Raw genomic sequence first — 16,336 nt, 5'->3', positions numbered from 1 at the left:
TGCCTAGAAGTCTGGGATGGGTAACTTGGTAATTATGTTGGCTTTCTGCATTAATGTGTGATCTATAATGTTTTGGAGCCATCACATATTGTTATTTAATTAGGTTGCCTAGCCTGCATATTAAAAAAATCTTTCTGCATCTTGGAAAGTAATTTAATTTTCTGAATACCAAAAAGATAATCTTATTCTGTAATAAGTTTGATGGGATTTTGAATATTCTATTTGTCTGTGCTATAGCTGTTGCTCTCCTGCAATAGTGGTTAAAATCTCAGCAAAACTTGAAGATTTTGGTAAGAACTGTCTTAAACAGGGGACTGTTCTGTAAGTGTGTGGCTTAAATGCCCTTAATATTAAGCAGTAGAAATGTGTTTAATGAAAATAGCATGTACCAAAGCTATATCTGTTGTAATGCAGTTTGAATCTTGTTATCAATAACTGGCAGTGATAATGGGCTGGAAAAGTACTTAGTGAAAAGTGAAGGTCTCATCAGTAGAAGTAATTGCTTTTATTTTTTTAGATGCTCATTCTAGGTACCACCATGCATCTCTATTTACTTGAGAGCTGTCACTTCTTGTGAAGATATCAAGTGCTAATAAGCTTTATATTTCTTTTCCTAAGACCTCAGGACACTTCCTTTTGTATCGCAAAACTGTAAAATTCCCAAACTTGTTCTCCCCACAACTGCTATTCCCCATACATTTAAATTGCTCTATTTCCAAGGATGCTGATGGGCAGGTATTCGTAAGCGAGCCTCAAGATGCAAGTATTACACATACCTGGAATTTACTGAGAGCTGACCTATGGCTGTGAGAAACACTAGGTTTGTTCAAACTGTTTCCTAAGTAGAGAGATTTTAAATCTGGCTTCTTCACGCTTGGCATTTGGCATGGTTATTTCTAGTGAATAATGAGCTATCTCTTTGCAAATTAATTCTAGATAAATCTATCTATTCAGTGCTTGTGTTGACTGAGCATTTCAGCACTTGCTTTTCAAATCATTTATGTTTTTGAACTATTTGCTGCTGTTTCTCAGGTGGTGCTTGACCATTTAATCTGTCCTTTGTCTCTTTGCTTCTGTGCTGTTGCTGAACTGCCAAGCTTGGGGCCGTATACGCTGCCTGTAGTTCAGCACATCATCCACAGTTCTGCAGAACTGTTGAAATCACGTGATTGCTCTCACTTCACTTACATGTTTGGCAGTAGTCCCTTTATGGGTATAGCTGTTTTTCCTCCCTACTACTGAATGTTCTAGCTCTGGCAGTGTCAGTTCCTTCACCAGCCATCTGTCTCCCTGGCTCAGCTCCCTTTCTCAGAGTAGATGCGAGTCCTACTGAGTACAGCATCAGCTGTTAATTCTTTATTCAAAAGGTTTTAAAACAGCAGCTGCTGCATACATCCTGTATTTCAATTTTTTTTCAGTGATTGTTGCTTTATGGTTGCTTTCTTCAGCCTCCACCCTGCTCCAGGTTATTTGCAGCTTGCTTATCTATCGCATCAGTTCTCTTCCTGAAGTCTTACGTTAACTTTCTTCACTCTAACAATGTAAATTGACTGTGAGTTCTGTCTGCAGTGTGCATGTCAGAATGCAAATACAGTCTAGGCCACTTCTGATAGTCTGCATTCTTTTAAAGTGCTGAAAGAAGCATCTAAATACTGTCAGATAAATATTACGCAAGCCAGGTTATAGCTCCTGAAAACAAAAGGTTAATGTCATAGTTGCTGCCAAGAATTAGGAGAACAATTTTTATGCAGTAGTGTCTGTTGTATATAAGGTAGGTTGTCTTGTAGCTCAGAGACTGACATACCGCTAAGCGATCTAGCAGGCCGTTGTTTAATAAAAAGCATTACTTGCTTATAAGCTGCTCAGGTTTGGATACAGACCTGCCTTATGAAACCCTAAGTATGTCATATTCTTACTTACTACAGTAGCAGTTACTTTACGTATACTGTACCTATTCTAAAATCTGCCAAGTTCATCTAGGTGCTGTTTAGAGCATTATAAACCATAATTTGGCATTAGTGCAATTTTCAAGGGTAGAAATGAACTCCACAGTAATTTCAGTAAAGATAGAGGCTTATCAGGTTTTATTAATGCGTGTTGATAAGCCTTTCTTAGACTCTCTGTTCCCTTCCTGGATAAATTAAAATATTGTTTATTGCTAATGCCAATTAGTCAGCCAAGCATCTGTAGCTGGCAGCTGTCCTCCTGAAGACCTCAGGAGATTAAAACTCCTGGGAAGCTGATTTGCATATTGGATGTTCCTGTTTGTCGTCTTCTAAGCGTCTTTCAAACATGTTGGTTGTTTCTCTAATGATAAAGAGAAACTAAGTGTGCTTACAAGAGTAACTAATAATTAGTAAGCTGGATTTTATTTCTCCATGTACTCGTGATCTCTAGGGTAAACTTAAACCTGTCGTGTAATACCTCTGCTGAGAGGCTATTTATGTAAAGGAAGTTTGCATCCAAACTAAACTGTTGTAGCTAAACCAGCTCTTATACTATTGTAGTGTTCAACTAACAGAGGTGCATTCACAACAGATTAGTCAGTTCTGGATCAGAAGCTATTGTACATTATTGCTAATGGAACTCATGCTGGTTGAATAATTCCGTTGTATAGAAAAGCTTGTAGCCTCGCTAAAAGCTGAACAGTTTTGTCTTTCTGGCATTGCCAAGTTGGTCTTGTGCTGTCTTGGAGAAAGTGACAAATAATGAAAGAGGACAACAGCATGGAAAACAGGGTGTGAATCAACTTGTCCGTCATCTCTCAGGCAAGTTAGCTTCTTACCCCCAGAGTATGACTTCCAAATAGGAGGTGGCACAGCTCTTCAGTCTGTAAAAGCAGGCTTCAGAGCCCTTTTTGTATGGGAGCTGCTGAACCACGGCCTGAACCTCTGATTGATCACTTGAGGCGAGCACTGAGTCAGCCAGAGGAGCACAGGTGAAGGCAATTCTCCTGTGCTGCAGGAAGGGGTGGAGCCTGGTTCCATCTCTCCTAGACCCATTTAAGAGCTGACTGCCAGTGGGGAAGGATCTCTTCTGGAGCTTCACTCTGCTGGAGTTTCATAAGCGGGTACAGGATCTGGGTGAATGTCCTGTTTTCTCTGCTTTGGTGTAATAAATACGTAGCCAAGCTCTCTGGTATACCTGATAGCTATGACATCTGTGCATTCATTGATTGTACACTATTAAAAGAGGATCTCAAGTGCAACCATGACAATGTGCTCAAGTATGACTATGAGACAGAGGAAGTTAAGATGCCCAGTGGACTGTGCTTGTAAGTTGGTACCAAATAAACTTCTTCTCTCAAGTGAAGCTGCAGCTACCACATTCTAAAAAGAGCAAGTAGTTGAAGTGAAGAAAGCTGCAGACGGAAGCTGGTGAACTGTAGATTATTTTTCTTATTTTTAGTGGATCGTGCTCTGTAGCATAGGTTCAGACTGAGCATTGTCTTGCTAGAATTAAGATACATTGTTAAATGAAGACCATGCCGATGTTCATCTGCTGAGCTGAAAACCAGGTAACTTTACAGAACAGTAATTTTCAGCACAATATGAGTGGAGAGGTATTAAGATCAAACTAAATCAACTTGCATGCTAGACTATGGAGATGTTAACTGCTACTTAGTACTGCATAAGGTAAAAGGAATCTTGGTTAATAATATCCTTTGGGCAAAACAAATGTGCGTGGTAAGAATTCCAATTCTGGGCTGTTAGTAATCTCTTACAAAAAAAAATGCCTGGCAACAAACCAGTCAACTTGAATCAATATAGGTAAATTAATAAAAAGATAAAGAAGTAAGAACTTAACTTTTTGACTTAGATTGATTTTAAAATCTTTCCGTCATGGAAAATACAGAAACTCTGGCTTTGGAATGTTTTTTCACAGAATCATAGAATTGTAGGGGTTGGAAGGGACCTCCAGAGCTCATCGAGTCCAACCCCCTGCCAAAGCAGGTTCCCTACAGCAGGTCGCACAGGTCGGCATCCAGGCAGGTCTTGAACATCTCCAGAGAAGGAGACTCCCCCACCTCCCTGGGCAGCCTGTTCCAGTGCTCCGTCACCTCACTGTAAAGAAGTTCTTGCGCATGTTTGTGCGGAACTTCCTATACTGCAGTTTCCGGCCGTTTCCCCTTGTCCTGTCTCCACTCACCACTGAAAACAGTCTGGCCTCGCCATTCTGCCCCCCACACCTCAGATATTTATAGACCTGGATCAGGTCCCCTCTCAGTCTTCTTTTCTCAAGGCTGAACAGACCCAGTTCACTCAGCCTTTCCTCATAGGAGAGATGCTCCAGGCCCTTCACCATCTTGGTGGCCCTCCGCTGGACTCTTTCCAAGAGATCCTTGTCTTTTTTGTACTGGGGAGCCCAGAACTGGACACAGTATTCCAGATGAGGCCTTACCAGGGCAGAGTAGAGGGGGAGGATCACCTCCCTCGACCTGCTGGACACGCTCTTTTTAATGCACCCCAGTAAGCCATTGGCCTTTTTGGCCACAAGGGCACACTGCTGGCTCATGGCCAACCTGTCATCCACCAGGATCTTTAATCTAAGTTTTATTAGAATACAATATAAAAACTATCCAATAAATTACTTCTGGTTGCCAAGACATGAAGTGTTCTTTTGCAATGTCCTAAAGTAGTAGGCTCTACAGAGCCTACTACTACTGTTTCTGTTCATCTTTTTCACACTCGAGCAAGGCAGGCTGTTCCAGTTACTTAAAATGGGTTCAATAGGAAGTTTGGTCAGGTAACCTTTCACATCTTGATCAAATGAATTCTGTGATGGAACTTCTGTTGTGGCACAGATGTGAAGACTGTGTCAGTGAGTTCTGAAGGAAGAGACCTGGAGCTGGGCCCCACAGCGTTGTCAGAAGTAGCTCTTCAAAGGCAGATTATGGAATCAGAACTGTAATCTCTGTTTGACAGAGTTAATGTGCAGTCTTTTCAGGGATGAAGCTGTCTACTGGCTCTTCCATCTGTCAGGATTTTCCTGGCTTCTCTTAGAAATGAATGCATGGATTTTAAAATGGGACTGCGTGTAAGAGCTTTCTTTGTGGCTGTTATTATGGCTCCCCTTTAAAGAGCAGTAGGTACTCAGGTGCTGCTAGCAGGCCACTGTTTGAGAGATTGAAGGATGTAACAGAAACAGTTACCTACAGTAAATAAACAGAGGTTGATTTTTTTTTTAATTTCTATTTTCATCTTTTTGGTATGACTCTTGAAACTGGCTTGTGTGAGAGAAAATATGCTTTTCACTATTTTCCCTACCAGGCCTTCAGGAAAATAATAGGCCTGAATGGAAGCCTAGATGTTTTTGGACATCTGTGATAGATTTCAGCTTTGTGTTGTGTTAGACTCTTCTGTGGAAAGTGCCTTGAAACTCTGATCTGTCATCTGTGTGGCAAAGCAGTACTGATTTCACAAGGTAACTGACTGCTGAGAAGTGAGGAACTAAATAGAATTTCAGAGATGAAGAAAAACAAATGTTTTTCTATTTTAATGTATCCTCATTTCACTTAATTTTTTTTCTGAGACAGAATTTCTTACCATCCTCAATAGCAGCAACAGACAGTTCTGCTTACTAACATGAGAAAGGTGGAGTAGTTAGTATAGAAAGCTATAGTTCCTCAACTGGTAGCTGCCAATTCTTTAGAAGTAATAGATTTGTTCCTTGGTTACACTTAACCTTTTCATCCAGTGGATTGAAAGTGCTTTGTAAAGAAGATAATTGTGCTGACTGCAGAGGAAATGGGTCAGACATCTTGGTACTAGCTGCTTTTTGGCCACTACAGGATTTCATGGATTTCTAGCCCACTTTGCAACATAGCTTTGTGAATATTTGAGTGAATGATTGGAGTAAAGTGACTACTTACAGCACTTTTGACAAAGAAGAGTCAACCTCAAGTTGAATAACCTCAAGTTATTCACTTTGAGTGGTTACTGCCCTTGAACCAGAGCCTAGATGGTAATAAACGAAGTTACAGATTCCTTCAGCATAGGGTTTGATTATCTCTGTCTTTCCTTTTTAAGAGTTGGGTTTCTAGGTAACTTTGTAGAGTAGAATCAGTTACAATGTTTGGAAGCAGTTCTGTGATTGAGAAGCTGATTGGTTCAGATGTGTAACTCTTGAGTAGTTCCATCATGGGAGCAGTTTCATGTAACTTACTCTAATTCTGCTCATCTGAAAAAACGAGATTAAAGCTACCTAGGTTGCTCTGAATGCTTAACCAAAACAAGTGCTAACGCCTATTAGTGTATAAAAACTCTTTGAGTTCAAGCTTAAATAATTCTTGTGAACATTGGGATTGGGCAGGGAAGAACCTCGTCTGCTGCTTATCTTCAGCTTCAGTTTGCACTGTAGATATGGGAATATATTGTGTTATGTAGGTACGTGATAGGAAATTCAAAAATCTGTTGATAAAGAACAGATTCCATGGAACTAAGGAATGGAACTTGAGTAGATAGAAATGGTTGCATTAAGAGTGGTTTAAACATTGCAAATGTTTGTCATATTAAAAAAAAAAACTTTGCTTTTCACGTATGTCTAAATATAATGTGGACTTTGGACTTTGATGCAGTACTAACGTGTAGAACATTTGGTTAATACATGGTTTGCTGTGTGAAAAGCATATTATTGCTTGTGTCCTTAGGATATTGTACTATATGTAAATGTGGAAAAGTGCAAATTATAAATGAGAAATAGTTACTATTAAGTAATAACTTAAGTATTGTGCACTAAAGTGTAAGAAACTGGAATAAGACTTGGAAAGTTTGTGTACGTACAGATGTGTACATAGATTCACTGTTTGTATAGGGTCTCTACTAGTTACTTTGGCATGCTTATACTGAGTTTTATAGTGCTTCATTTCTACTGTGACCCTGAATCTTGGTGAGTGGCTCTATAACAGTAGTGCTGGACAACAGCTGTGAATGGTGATGCCCAAGCCACAGTTCAGATGCATGTTGGTGAGACCTTGCAGTTGCTGCCTTTTGCCACTGGGGTTTTATTAATGGCTAGTGAGGTGAAAGGCTGATTGTGATCAATCTGAACAAGAATGGCTTCCTATGGTGAAACAGAATCCTCCTTTCAAAGAGGTAGAAGACAGCAGGCTGTTCATCTTCCAGTTTTAGGAGGATGTGTCTGAGTGCTTTCCAGAAGCAATACTCAAAGATTGTGAAATATGGAGGACTTTCTTGGTCTCCGTTAGTGTTTTGTTTCAGTGTATAGAAATGGCTGAAATGAGAAGTTCAGACAATGAACAAAATGTAGACTTCACACACAGGTCAAATGTCAATTAATTAAGGAACTTCAGTAGTGACTAGAGTTCTGATGTATGGTGCTAACTGTTTACCCTGTCACTGGTTCAAACATGAGAATATCTTGACGCTGGCTGCCAGCTGTTTTCCACTGTTAGATTCCAATGAATTTTTTGTGCCTCTGAAACAGGAACTTTGCATGTTGTGGTACTCTGGTCATTGCATCTTGATCAGAAATCTATTTCACTATTAGCTTGGGGTTTCTGGATCCAGGTGAAATTAGCATTAAAGGAATAGGTAAACTTCTTTCTAAAATAGAAAATAACAGCAGTAAAGAACCACTCTTTCTTGGAAGTTTCCTTGGAAGATAAGTTTAATGAATCATATTTGGCTTTTTAGATGATCTACTAAAGTCTGACCTAAAAACCTTTTTTTTTTTTTTTTTTAAAAAAAAGGGCACTTTTATGTCTTCTCATAAAAAGAACTTGTATTATTAATGATTGTCTGGGTCAGGAAGTGGGCAAGTTATTATTCTAATTAGTGCTAATTAAAGGAATTATTATCAAAATATGCAGATCAACCATAATATACATTCCCTACAAATGAGTTAATGGTAAGAAGAAATGGGAGCAGGGGTCCAGGAATGCAGTGGGATTCATGGCTTTCACTTTGCCACTCTTCTATTTGATGACAATGTTAGGCTCTCTTGTGCTTACCACAACAGCAAGCTGAGGGCTTGTGCTATTGACTGGAATGGAATAAATCTAGTAATAGTGGGTGACTGGTTAGGCTTGGAGTGTCTTGCTCTGTGTTACAGGAAGTTCATGGTGTGGCTGAAAATGGACCTGGAGTTTGTTGCCTGCTCAGTGAGCCATACTGTCTCTCCAGAATGACAGCACTGACCATTCTTGTCTGTGGTCAGATGGATAATAATTGAAGAGGTAGGGAAGACTTGCATAATCCCTGGATTCAGTTGTTATTTGAAAGGCTAAGGATTAATTGTCTTGTTATTGCAACAAGGTAATGCTGAGTTAATTGAAAATATTAGAGGGTAAAAATGATTAAATTTTTTTTGGTAGTAATTCAGGTTATTTGGTGCAGGATATATATGAGTACCATTCTTAAAATCACCTCTCTATGGTGAAGTGCAAAGTAAGGCATATGACCTAACAGGCTGGCTAGAGCTCTGCTGCTCCCAAGTGTTGTTGTGTTGGTTTTTTTAATTAAATGTTGTTATACTGCATCTGAGCAGTCTTTCATTTTCTGCCATGGATGTAACGTGCCGCTGTGATTCAATCAAGAAAGATTTTGGAATCCTGCACGGATGTGTTGGAGTTCAGTGCTGGAGAGAGACACTGATGTCTCTGCATAGCATACACAGTGGTGGCACAGTGGGAAGCTGTAGTCCATCTTCATTCTTGGCTACACAGGATCTTTAGTCCTTGCAATTTAACTCCACATTTACACTGTTCTGTTTTGATACATCTCCTTATCTTGAGTCCTACATTACCACTTGTCCCTTACATCTTTTCTTCTCCTTAATTTCTAGCTCTCCCAAGTCTCATCTAAGCACCACGCAGCTTTCCTCTTCTTTTCTACATAGAATAAGTTCTCCTCGAACACTTGATTTTTCTCCCACTCCTCCATGACGCTTTTATTTGAAGAAGCATTGAAGTAAGCCTTTGTCCTATCAGCAGTTGAAAACCAATAAATCAAGTAAAACTCAGTTCTAAAATGCGAAGTTTGGAAGCAAACCTCACATTAACAAGTATGAAGAAAACATAAGCATACTTGTAATAAAATATTAGCAGCAATATATTCCTTTTTCTGTGGGTAGAGGAATGGAAATCAAATGTTTAGAAATAATAGAGGAACAGATGGAATCCTGCAATGCTAGCTCTTCTCCCCGAGTCAGTTTATAAATACACTCAAAGCTTGTATAGTTTCAAGTGACAGATATGGCTTGTCACTTTGGAGGTTATTTTTGCTATTGTTAATAACAAAATAGATTGTGCTTGAGTTACAGTAGCTGACAGAAGTCAAGTACCACAGAAAAAAATACTTGTCTTACATTTACCTCAGTTCCCAGATTTAAGGAGCTGCCTATGATTAAACTATGAAATGATACAGGAATAGTAGAGCATTTTTCAAATCCATGCATTCTAGCAAAAAAAAGGAATGATGGGGTTTGGAGTAAATGTCATTATATAGTAATGACCTGTTTAAAAAAAAAAAAAAAAGTTTTTGAGGAAGTTTGACAGTGCTCAGCTACTCAGAACAATGTCTAGGATGTGTTCTCCGAAGCTTATGCTGAATTCATTCATAGTTCATCTTATGGTACTGTGGCATTTTTCGTATGCGACAGTGATATGGTGTAAGCCTTGATGTTCTTCATGTTTAAATTGGAATCTCCTGGCTTATGTTGTCTTACAAACCCATTCTCACCGATAACGCATTCCTAGACATCCTTTTGGTTCCAGGACAAGTAACTTCTAGCTACTTAGAGTGTATGTATTTTGAATGACCTCAAAATTGAACAGAGTTGTATGACAGAATTAGAACAAGGCTTGTCTTACAACATTTTCATAGGTCATATGGCACTTTATGAAGTCCAGGGTTCAATAGATGCTATGGGAATGTCAACAAAAAGTAGCAAGAATAGAACAGTTTACCAAATTTTTAGAATGCCAGGTTAATGTTTGTCTGCTCTGCATTTGAGATCCTATAATTTATGGGCAGAAAATGGACTGAAGCTGAACTTACGGGTGGAATATTGGTTGTGCATATCTGTTGTAACATCTGAGGTATCTTGGGTCTGGGTTCCAATAGGAACTCCGGTTATTTCAGAAGCTTCATAGATTGAGATCCTGTTTCATAAGGAGTATTTAATATGGCTGTATTTGCAAATTTTGTCAAGTTATATTGTTTGAGGAGAAGTAATGGGGGGGGGGAGGCAGGGGAGGGAGGGAAGCTTACTTCTTGGTAGCCTCAGGAAAGTCTCAAAGTGGAGCAGAAACCTGAAGAATGATAGAATTAGGGTTTTTCATGCAATTCTAGCCCAGTCACATCATCTATGCTGTCTGTAGAACATGGTGAGTGAAGAGTGAAATCCATGAAGTTCTATTTCACCTGAAGGCAGTAGGCCTGCAGCCAGGATGAATGGTCATCATACACACAGGAACAGCAGGCACGCTGCCCAGGCATCCATTCCCACTGTGGAGACTAGGGTCAGCTCACACGCACAAGGGCTCTCTTTGAGTTCTTTAAATATACTTGCTAAGCCTTAGATTTGTAGCACAGTGATCAACAGTATGAAGTTTCTCAGTCTCCATCACCTTTGCTGGGATATACAAACATGCAGTTACTCTTCCTTTGAGTTAAGAGGATGTTTGCTGGTCACTCTGAAGTCAGACAGCATTCTGAGTGCTATTACAGTAAAAGCTGAGTGACCCTGGCAGTACTTGCATGACTAAGTCAGGAATTGCCGGAGATCTGGTGTGTTTACTAATGGGTAAATGCAAACCTATGTGCAGGCTTTGTCCTCTGTGCTGTCTTTGTTTTTCTACCCGCATGCCAAGTACTAAAAACTAAATTCAGTAGAACTGAAGAAAATGTTGTACTTGGTGCAATTCACCTTGGATATAATTCCCAAACTAGGAGTATCTTTGCACAAATTGTTGTCAGCATTATAATGTCAGCACAGATAAGACTCTTCCTCTGTGCAAGAACTTCACAGTTCACCCATGTTCTGATGTTCATTCTCCCAGATTTTTACAGTGACTTTGAACTGCAGTACATGAAAGTACACGATTATAGCAGTCATGCTTGTAGAGCAGCCATGATTTTCTTCTGTTTACTTCTGAGCGTGGTGGAGAACTTACTACGAATACTTAGAGTCCATAGGTAAATCTTCAAGTTAGGAGACATGCTTTCAAAAATTACTGATACTATTACTTGCTGACTTGCTTCAAACGTACAGGCCCTTTCTTGTAAGAGAAAGCAGTTCAGTAACTGTTCATTGCATGGTGCATTTAAATGCCTTTTAAAGAGTGGAGCTGGGAGCATTGTACTGACAATTTAAGGTCATTCATGGGGGATATCTATAATCTAGTTGTACTTAATGGCAAGCATTGCTGAAATGAAAGCAGCAAACTGGCACTATACAGTATGTTGGTTTTTTTTTTTTTTTTTTTTTTTTTTACCTCTTTCCAGAGTTATATGAAAGTAATGCACTATAACCATAATGAACTATAAACCATAATGAAGGGAATAGAAGAGCATGCTAAATGTTTTTTTTTGTGGTAACATAGGGTACCTTGGTTCTCTTTTGTAAAGGTATGTGTTTCTTTGCTCCCTAATACAGTTAGCAGTAAAGACCCACTCGTTTGCTTTCCATTGACACATGCTGATTTTTAACTTAAACATTTTCATACCAATTTTGCTTATAGAGATTTTGATGTTAAAAGCAAAACTTGCAATATTGCTATATAATGTGACTTTGGCAAGCATTTTTGCTCAAGACTTTCTGAAAAATGGTCTTAAGTGTAATAAAATATTTCCATGACTTGAGCAGTCCACTACAAAAGATAAAATAAACATTTCCATGAAGAGCTTGCAACTTGAGATTTTCTGCACTGTCCTTAATGCATGATAACTGGATGGGAAAAGTCAGTGGATTCTAAATCAGAAAAATATTTGCTTATTGCCCAAGCTGGCATGTCAGCAAACATGTTCCACTTGTGATAGGCTTTAGCATAAGCAATGTTGGAGTAATAGAAGCATCCTTTTAAAAATATTTTAAGAGTAGATCATTGGCTTAATGAAGCTAGGATAGCCTGCTTTTAATAAGCACAAAGGATCTTTGTCTTTGTTCTAACTGACCAGGTAAAAATATCCATGTGGCAACAAGCAGAGTCTCAGTTGATGATTATGGCAATGTAGGGGTGTGGTCAGAGCACGCTGTTCAGCCCTTCTGGTATTTCAGTAGCTCCTCAAGGGTTGTTTCAGGCAACAGCAATGAAAATCTCTAGAATGCAATTCTGCTATTAAGCCTCTTTCATTCCTACCCCAAAAGAAAATCTATTTTAAGGTTTAACAGTGCCCTTTAATTTTGAAGCTAACTGCTACTTTGAGGTATGCAGGCTGGGTTAGGATGTGTGTGCTAAGGATAGCACTGCTAAACAGAGCTAGGTCTGTAAAGATCAAAATGGTTGACTTGTCGCTCCATAGTAATTGTTCATGGTAGAAAAAATCAATAACATAAGTCACATAGAGCTGATCACATGCTCTGAGGCTTCTGTGGTACAGAGGCTAAAAGCCAGAGATGGGGAGGAGCTGTGTGAGGAAATCATTTTCAAATTGGGCAGGGGGATGGATGAGGGGGGAAGCCTGCCTTGCATGCAGTCATAAGCACAAATTGGTTTTTAATCTTACAGTAGTATGCTGCTGTAATTGTTAACTTGATTCTTAAAAGGCTACTTCTGAGAACCTGATGTTATGCCTTGCATGTTCAGCGTTCTTACTGTAGAGGGGTTTTTTGGATATGCAAGGACTGTGAGATGGTGTCCAACTCTTCTTATTATACTAAAGCACAGAAACTGTTGAACTGCTGCCTAGATAACACAAAATAAATGCATTCTCTAGTGGAAACAAGTTGCATATCCAGATCTTAAAATGATGAATTAAAAAAGAAAAAAATGAGAAGTGTGAAGTTTCTATGTACATTTAGGCAATTTTTAATAGCATGACAACTATTGTGAGTCTCATCAACTTGCTTTTAAATACCTGCCTTACTGACCCCAGCAATTGCCTGATGGCATTCTTCTGGTCTTAATGCATGATATGTTAATGTGGGAAGCACATCTTTCTTGATACAGTGCATTATTACTGTACTCTTTACAGCTTGGTTATCTCAAGGAAGCTTTTTTTTAAACTCCTAGTTTAGTTCTCAGGTTTCCTGTTGAAGTCAGCACAGAGCCTATTCAAGTTCCTGCTCTGGCTGCATGCATTCTGCTCATTTAAAGTTGCTTTTTATATTCCACACCCAAGGAAAGTGCTGAATTTCCCTTTTGCCAGCTTCCCCCTTCCCATGCCACTCTGAAATGAAGTAAATCTGTATTATCAACACAACAGAAAATACAGCTACATCCTGCTCTGAGGTAAAATATGCAGTCTTTTGATAGTTAAGGAACAATCACCAATGCATTGACAACAGAAGCTACTCCACATGCACACAGTTAAGAACACTTGCTGCTTGATTGTGCACATCTGATGTTCTCGCTCCATTCCCTACCTCATCACTCAGCACTAAGAAGAAGCCTGAAGCATCGTGCATAGCAGCACCATGCTTGGCTGCAAATGACTTCACTTAGGATGTAACTTATTTTTTGGTCATATATAGTGGGATTTTTCTTCCCCTTTCTGACACTTTGTTACAGGACCACTATATATGCTGGTCTGCCTCTGACCTTCTGCTGTGTGCCCCAGCTCCTCAGTGTGGCTAATAATCCATGTAGAAATACGCAGGTAATTATTGCTGTGCAAAATCTATACAAGCACTACGTATAGCCAAGGAAGGTATTCAAGGAAACCATTTTGCAGACTTGACTGTAGCAATACCTGTATGACAAATGCTGCATTTAATTTTCTTTTTGGTGCTGAGCCATGAGAACACAAGCACGGTACCAGCAGCAGATTGATCGAGTTAGTTCTTTTCTTACATGTAGCTAAGCACAGATATTTGCAGTAAGAACCTTTTATCTCTTCTCCGTTCCCCACCTCCCGGAAATTAAAACAACGAAACTACTTAAAAAGCGTATGCACTGCACCGCTTTGTTCCTCGCGGTCCCCCTCGCGGTGCACGCTTCTGCCCGCCGGCTCGCCTCGACTCGGCAACGGCCTCGCGAGCGGAGGGACGAGGGGCCGCGGATGCAATGCGGATGGGCGGGGAGGGTGAGGCTTTACCTGCCGCGTCCCCCCGCGGAACCAGGGGCGCCTGGATCTGCCGCATCTGCGCCGGGGCGCGGCGCTCAGAGTGCCCCGAGCGGGCGGTTGAGCGCCGGAGCCATAGCCGCGCCGGGGAGCGGTGAGAAGGGAGAGCCGCCGGAGCGTCCGTGAGCCGGGGGGAGACTCAGCACCTGGGCGCTGAACAGCTCCACGGAGCGCCACAGGCGGGGCCGGCGCCGCGCTCCCCGCCCCTGGGCGCGGGAGGGCCGCGCCGCCTCCCCTTCCCTCCCCCTCCTCCCCGCCTGGCTACGCGCCTCTGCGGCCGCCCCGCCCAGCGCCGGCCGCAGGCGGGGACCCGGCCCGCGGGCGGCGGCCGAGCAGAAGGGCGGGAGTGATCGCGCTTCCCAGGCGGCCCCGCGGTGCAGACGCGGCCCTGCTCCCGGGGGCTGCGGGGAGTTGTAGTCTTGGCGCGTGCGGAGCGCGGAGGTGCTCGACTGGGTGACGCCGCGCCGGGAGGGGGCGGTGGGTTCCAGGCTCTCCGAGGGGCGGTGGCTTTGCGGCTCGGGCGTTGGGAAAGGCGCTGGTGCTGCCGCTTTCGGGCGGGGCGCGGACGGAGCTGCGCTTTGTGCTGCCTCAAAGCGGCGCTCCTCCCGCCCGGCGTTAGAGGGCCCGAGGTCGCCCCTCGCTGGTGTGTCGTCTGCGGGCAGTCTGTGCCTCTTGCCTCTTAGGAGGCTTAAGAAAAAAAAAAAAAAGTATACATATGTATTATGTATATAAATGTGTGTGTATCTATTCAGAAGTCTAAGATCCTAGGATTCTTCTGTGCATTTACAGGCATGTTTAGGGAAAAATAAGTGATATTATAATTGTTGCGGTCCCAGAGAAAATCCTGAAGGCTGTACTCCTTTCCCAGATGCCCTTCCTCTCTCCCACCAAGGTTTATAACTTAGAATACGCGTAAAGACAACTAAATGAGGTCAGGATGCTGCCCTGTTAATAAAAAAACAAAGCTCTACAAAAATGTTGCAAAAATACAGTAACCCAATTGCATCTGCCTTTCAAAAAGACGTCTTTCACACCAGTGTTTATACAGGGTTCTTCAGATGATTGTGATACACTTTATGATGCAGGGTGTCATTAGTTAATTTACAGATGAACTGATGCTATGTTTCCAAACGGAAATTGTTCAGTTGCATGTCAAAAGAAGTGGTTACTGAGCATGTTTTTAATTAGAAAACCTAGGGTTTTCGTGATGACTGTGACAGATTCTGTTTCAAAAAAGAAGTGGAAGGCCAACAAATTGATTCAGAAGTTTGAGTCTCACCTTGAGCAGCACTGAGGGCTCTGTTTTGCAGCTTTGTGCTTTTTTTTTTTTGCCTTCCGGGATTTTGCAGTGCTAGAAGGTGAGAATGTTAAGTGTTGCTTCAGCTTTCGCTTTGTAGAGGGGAGCTTAGAATTCTCCAGTTAGGGTCATGTGCCCTCCCCTGCTGTTGCTACTTTGAAACTGATGCCCAGCCATCACTGATGTCTAGGAGATAGCTGTTAGCGATTGTACTGCAAGCTACCAAGTAGGACAGCTGAACTAAAGTAAGCAGAATAGTTTATTTACTTGTGTTAGCAAAACCTTCCTTTGGTTCATCTTAATCCCTGTGCTCTATGTTCTAAGCTAGTGATGTAGAAAACGTCCAATTTACTGTTTGTTTATTTATTTATTTCTTTAAAAAGGTAGATATTGCAATGATTTCCCCTTTCATATGCTTTTTAGATAGTTCTTAGAACAGCCATGTAACAGGCTTCTGTGATAGCAGCTGGTCATGCAGTCAGAGTACTGAGCAAGCTCACTTCTGCAGCTCTTTTGAAGAGGTCAGGAGCTGGTACAGACTCTGGTGCTGCACGTTGCAAAGTGATTTTTAGATTCAAAGTATTTGATTTGTGTTGTAGTGCATTCCTGCTACATTATATGCATCTGGCGTAGTAATTTGATCACAGCATAAGTGAGGTGTGGAACACCTGAATAATCATTCTCATCTTTGCTACATTTAGAACTGCTAAGTTACTTCCTAAAGTAACTTAATGCAGAGTTTTCACAACTTAAATAACAATTCTGTATTCATAGTGCTCTACCTGAAGTTCTC

The 16,336-nt window shown here is 41.1% G+C and overlaps 1 protein-coding gene across 1 annotated transcript in view; it reads right to left on the bottom strand.

Moving 5' to 3' along the window:
• Window positions 1–14,456, bottom strand: part of SMPD3 (sphingomyelin phosphodiesterase 3) — a 113,092-nt gene extending 98,636 nt beyond the window's left edge. The window contains exon 1 of the mRNA XM_052686623.1: window positions 14,220–14,456. The gene's annotated coding sequence lies outside the window, so the exon portion shown is untranslated. The remainder of the gene's footprint in view (window positions 1–14,219) is intronic.
• Between the last annotated feature and the right edge of the window lie 1,880 nt (window positions 14,457–16,336).

The sequence above is a fragment of the Tympanuchus pallidicinctus genome, unplaced genomic scaffold (genome assembly GCF_026119805.1).
Source record: "Tympanuchus pallidicinctus isolate F22 unplaced genomic scaffold, pur_lepc_1.0 scaffold22, whole genome shotgun sequence".
Lineage (NCBI taxonomy): Eukaryota > Metazoa > Chordata > Aves > Galliformes > Phasianidae > Tympanuchus > Tympanuchus pallidicinctus.
The sequence above is the reverse complement of the archived record's forward strand: the minus strand, read 5'-3'. Positions and strand labels throughout refer to the sequence as shown.